The sequence below is a fragment of the Gobio gobio genome (assembly GCF_949357685.1).
Source record: "Gobio gobio genome assembly, chromosome: 2".
Classification (NCBI taxonomy): Eukaryota; Metazoa; Chordata; class Actinopteri; order Cypriniformes; family Gobionidae; genus Gobio; species Gobio gobio.
In genome coordinates, this window is record NC_137098.1 from 49,717,086 (window position 1) to 49,723,085 (window position 6,000).

Here is a 6,000-nt window from a genome sequence, read left to right on the forward strand (position 1 = left end):
CGCTGCCACCTAGCGGTGTACTTCGGAACAGCAGCATATACCGAAATGAGCAAAATCATGATATCGTACAGTTTGAAATAAAATATATACCGGTATTTTTCCAGTACCGGTATACCGCGCATCCATACGTCACAAAAGATCCACCTATAGTGTTCCCTTTCGTTCAGTCACTACGACGTAACGTTAGTGACTAACGAATGGGGGTTTCGCTTAGAAGCCTATCATCTTCGAGCTTAGAGAAAACGCCCAATGGCGTGCCAATGCCATGGGGCATGCGGAATTTGCATACGTAACTCCGCCTCACCGCGTGAGTATATAAGGAAGTACGAGGCAATATCGCATTATGTTTCTGCTTTCGGAGCCAAGAGAACCTACCTCTTCACTCCTACAGCCTTCTGAGACTCTGTCAGCTTCTTCGAGACGAGCAGCTTTCCAGTCGGTGTTGGTGTAACGGCGCGTTCCAGTGATCGCATACTTCCTGCCTGCTGATCTGCGCAGTGGTCCATTTGACAGCTGGTGTGTGTTTCCCTGGGCGCTTCGGCATCGACTGCGAGGCTTTCCTCTCACAAAAAGAGCTTGCGCGTGGCACGTCTTTTTCAAGACGGCTCGCCCGTGCACTTCCGGGTGCGATCGATTTCCGCTGCTGTCTATGGGCGCATTCACTGCTCGAGCGTGTTTGGGCTTCAGCACATTCGGGCAGTGTTTGCGGATGTGTCACGTTTCCATTGCGGGAACGTGACCATCGCGATGTCGCGGTCGAGACTCAATGATCTCCGTGAGGAGAGAGAGTCCCCTCTGCCACACCCCAATCTACCGTCCCCGAGTGAGATGGTACTTTGGCTGGTTGCCAGGGTGACCTGAGGGCGGTGCTGTGGTATTAAGAACCCCGACGTTCATTCCTCGGGCCACGCCCCCCTCTTACACATCGCTTCCCGCGAGTGTTGGACTGAATCAACGGCCCGTCTCTGCCGCCCCGTTCTTTCAGTTCACGCTCCGGATAGCAGTGAGATGTCGATCGCCGCATCCCAAGGTGGGCTGGAGTCCTTTGGGGATGACGATTAGGTTGTGCTCCGCCTCCAGGTGTGACAGCAATGCCTGATCCGACCTAAAGTTGACAGCCATGTTATCTCGGGCAGCCGCGAGTCTCGCGCTGGTGTGGAACTCCGCCCAGTCGCGGGTGCTCGTGGTTGCGCGATTGGTTTTTGGGGGCGGCACCCGACAGCTGTTGGGCCCCGCCCCCAATGCCTTTCGCTCCCGAGGTGCATGAGGAGATCACGCGGTCCCGGAAGTCCCCGTGCTTCCCGCGACCGTTTGGTGGCCTCCTCCGCCTTCTCTGCCCTTGATGGGGCCGCGGCCTAAAGTACACTGGGGCCCCCTCCCCCCCACTGTTGAACTCTCTGTTGCGCACTACGGTGTCCACAGAGGGTTTTGACGTGGCGTGGTGTGGCTGTCCTAAGCACCCTCCCAAAGCCTGTGGGCTCGTCTACTTCGGTGGCGTGGTCCTGCAGAGCTACGGGCAGGCCGCCGCCCCTTTGCACATGCACAAGGGTGGAGCCGACCCAGGGCTCTTCATTGAGCTGCGTGCCGCAACTGATCCCGCCCCCGGGCGGTGAAGGTGGCCACACGCTCCCTGGGTCGGGCGATGTCCACAGCTGTGGTCCGGGAGAACACCTGGCCTTACCTGGTGATGTGGAGGACGTTGAGCGGGCCCGCCTCCTCAACTCACCCATATCCCAGGCTGGCCTCTTCGGCAGCGCGGCTGAGAACTGCGCCCAACGGTTCTCGGCCGCCCCAGAGCAGACTGAGGCTGTAACACGTACTGCCCTGGCGGCCAGCTGCTGCACCAGCCGCCGGCTCAGTCGCCTCAGTCCGCTCGCCGCAGAGGGCGCCCTCCCTCTTCCCGCCCGGCCCCAGCAGCAGCCTTCACCTGGGCCGCGCCATGGAGGTGGTTGAGGATGTCACCCAGTCCGCTCCCCAGACTGGTTAAACGCCAGGCTGGAGGTGGACAACTCAGAGATGGGTTCCAGTTCTTCCCAGGGAATGGCAGCAGGGCCTCTCCTTCCCCCGGTGGAGGGCCGGGGGAAAATCCTTCCGCTGCTGGCCCCCGGGCTAGCAGCGCTTGGGAAGAACTCATGTTCCTGTCTCTGAGGACCCAGAGACCGGTGATGACGATGTGCGCCACCCATGGGTCCCGCCACTCGCATCCCTCTCTGTCGCCAGCCTCCTGGCAGAGCAGACCCCAGTGGAACGTGCGTCCTTCCCTGGTCTCCTCTGTCAGGACGCAGCCGTTAACCGTGCCCCGACCCCGGGACACCCAACAGCCTCCCCTGTCCGGGCCGGTAACGCTGCCTCGCTGCCCCACCCTGGGTACGTCTGCCGTCCGTATGACCCCGTTGGTGCAGTCTCTGGAAGCATGGCTTCAGCTTCCGGGGCTGTCCCGCTGGGACGCCTACTTTCATGTCTCCATCCTTCCTCGACACAGACCGTTCCTACGGTTTGCTTTCGAGGGGCGGGCATATCAGTACGCGGTCCTCCCATTCGGGCTATCTCTGTCCCCTCGCGTCTTTACGGAGATTGCCGAGGCAGCCCTTGCGCCCCTTCGGCAGCACGGGGTTCGCATCCTGAACTATCTCGACGACTGGCTCATACTGGGCCACTCTCGGGAGCAGGTTTGCAGACACAGAGATCGGGTGCTCCAACACCTAGCCCGTCTGGGCCTTCGGGTCAACTGGGAGAAGAGCAACTCTGCCCCGCGCAGAGGATCTCTTTTCTCGGTATGGACATCGAATCGGTCGCCATGTGCGCGCAGCTTTCGAGCGAGCGCGCGCAGTCTCTGCTGACTTGCCTCCGTCAAATCGAGAGCAAGAGTGCGGTTCCACTGAAACTGTTTCAGAGGCTCCTGGGGCATATGGCATCTGCAGCCGCGGTAACGCCGCTCGGATTGCTTCATATGAGACCGCTTCAGCACTGGCTTCGCGATCGAGTCCCGAGATGGGCATGGCAGTCTGGCACGCTCCGGGTTCAAGTGACCCGGCCCTGCCTACAGACGCTCACCCCGTGGTCGAACCTCAGCTTTCTACGGGCAGGTGTTCCCTTAGAACGAGTTTCCAGGCATGTTGTCGTATCAACGGATGCCTCTGCCACGGGTTGGGGTGCCATGTGCAATGGACAAGCAGCCGCGGGCTCCTGGACAGGACCCCAGCGCCTACTGCATGTCAATTGCCTCGAGTTGCTGGCAGTACGGTTCGCCCTGCACCGCTTCCGAGCGTTGCTGAAGGGTCAACACGTGCTTGTCCGGACAGACAACACGGCCGTAGTTGCGTACATCAACCACCAGGGCGGTCTACGCTCCCGCCGTATGTCTCAACTCGCCCGCCATCTCGTTTTATGGAGTCAGAAGCGCCTGAGGTCCCTTCGTGCTGTCCATTTTCCGGGGGACCTGAACCACGCAACCGACGAGCTCTCGCGGTTTCAGCCTCTCCCGGGAGAATGGAGACTCCATCCCCAGACGGTCCAGCTGATTTGGGAACAGTTCGGCGACGCACAGGTAGATCTGTTTGCCTCCCACGACTCTTCCCACTGCAGCCTGTGCTATTCCCTGACCGAGGGCACGCTCGGCACGGATGCACTGGCACACAGCTGGCCGCGGGGCCTACGCAAATATGCGTTCCCCCCAGTGAGCCTACTCGCACAGCTCCTGTGCAAGATCAGGGAGGACAAGGAGCAGGTCCTTTTGGTTGCCCCGTACTGGCACGGCCGGACCTGGTTCCCCGAACTCATACTCCTTGCGACAGCCCCTCCCTGGCCTATTCCTCTGAGACCGGACCTCCTTACTCAGAGACGGGGCACCCTATGGCACCCGCGTCCCGACCTCTGGAACCTCCAAGTGTGGATCCTAGACGGGACGCGGCAGGTTTGAGTGGCCTGCCACCTACGGTGGTCGCCACCATCACTTCCGCTAGGGCAGAGTCCACTCGGCATGCCTATGCGTTGAAGTGGAACCTCTTCGTCACCTGGTGCTCTTCCCGCCAGAAGACCCCTGGAAATGCCGATCGGGTCCGTGCTTGAGTTTCTCCAAGAGGGGCTGTCTCCCTCCACCCTCAAAGTTTATGTGGCCACTAGGGCTGGGACGGTATGGATTTTTTCTTACCGCGGTTGAAAACCAAGAAATTCCCGCGGTTCAGCGGTAAACCGCTTTAAATGGCTCCCGCTGGACTTTCGCGCACACGCACACCCCAGCGCAGGCAATTGAACGTAATAAGGAACATGTTTATTTTACATTTATTTTTTCACGTTTAGAACAGGAACAATTAGAACAGAAATGGAATGATATCTGAAAAAAAAAAGTGCAGGCAAAACGAAATATAGACTAGGCTATGGTTTACATCCCAGCCTTCATATTTTTTCCTGAGAGAGCAGATCAGATCACGACTGAGAGATTTGATGATGGAACAGCATAAACAAAGACAAACAAACATTTTTATTTATCGGTATTGATCAGTAATATATATTTATTTGTTTATTTATTTCCCATATTTTTACTTTCAGATTACAGTCGTCGTCATTAAACAATCACTTAAACTTATAATAGCCTATAGCCTAATATATTATTTATATTTATAGTATTTATATTTTTTATATTACATATTTTAAAATATTCAGGCTATTAATTTACATTTAGCTACAATTTACACCTCGTGTGCGCTTTTGTCTCAGTGGTTAATGAAGAATAACGAAGGCTCAAGGCTATTTAATTTAACAAAGTGTAGTCACTCGCTGCTCACACTACCTTGATTGTATATTATGCTACTTTTATTATTTATATTTATTTTTTATATTTTATAACATTTACATATTTATATTATTTTACATATCTCGTGTGGTGTGCGCTTTTGTCTCAGTGGTTCAAGGCTATTTAACGAAGACTTTTTAGGCTAATTTAACAAGGCTATTTAGGCTAATGATTGTATATCACATACATATACATTATTTATATTTATGTTATTTATATTACATAAATATATATATATATATATATATATATATATATATATATATATATATATATATATATATATATATATATATATATATATAATTGTTTATATTTATGTTATTTATATTACATAAATAATTTTTACATATTATATTATTATATTATATTAGGCCTATTTTTACATATTTATATTATTTATATATAGGCTATATGCCTATCTCGTGTGCGCTTTTGTCTCAGTGGTGCTATTTAACGAAGGCTATTTAATTTTACAAAGTGTCGCTGCTCACACTACCGTGATTGTATAGCCTATTACTTATTATTTATATTTATATTTCATATTTTTACATATTCATATTAATTTATATATCTCGTGTGCGCTTTTGTCTCAGTGGTTCAAATATTTAACGAAGGCTATTTAATTTAACAAAGTGTCGCACACTACTGTGCTTGTAAGCCTGCCAGACGGATATCTTTTTCGATAGCCTTTTAATGAAATTGGAATTTCAGAATCGCATAGCCAACTTATATTTAATTGCCTACAATAGATTATTTATTGATTATATTGAATGAAATTTCGCAGGCTCAGCTTATTTGTAGTCAATCTTTCCCAAACAGAGTTGGAAGAGAGTAAAAACTTACCAGTACTAAGGAGGGCTGAGGCAGGTCCAGCTCAGTTTGTTCTTTCTGAAGCCGTTTTTTTTTTTGCCAGCTATGGGAGAAATCGGTCAGCGTTCGACACAAACCCATGGCCCGGGCGGTGCGTTCTTTTTCTGCTTTCATGACTTCTATCTACCTACCCGCTATTGTCGGCTGCGCAACCATGTGAGAGAATTGTGTTAAGCACATGCAATTAAAAACTGAGGTCCTGCTTATGCGCCTGTATTTTATGCTTTAGTAAAATTAAATTCTAATTATAGGCTAAAAGACATTACACAGGTACAAATGGAATGTTATAATGGAACATTGCGCTCCCAACTCGCGACAGGTCGGATTTGCTCCAT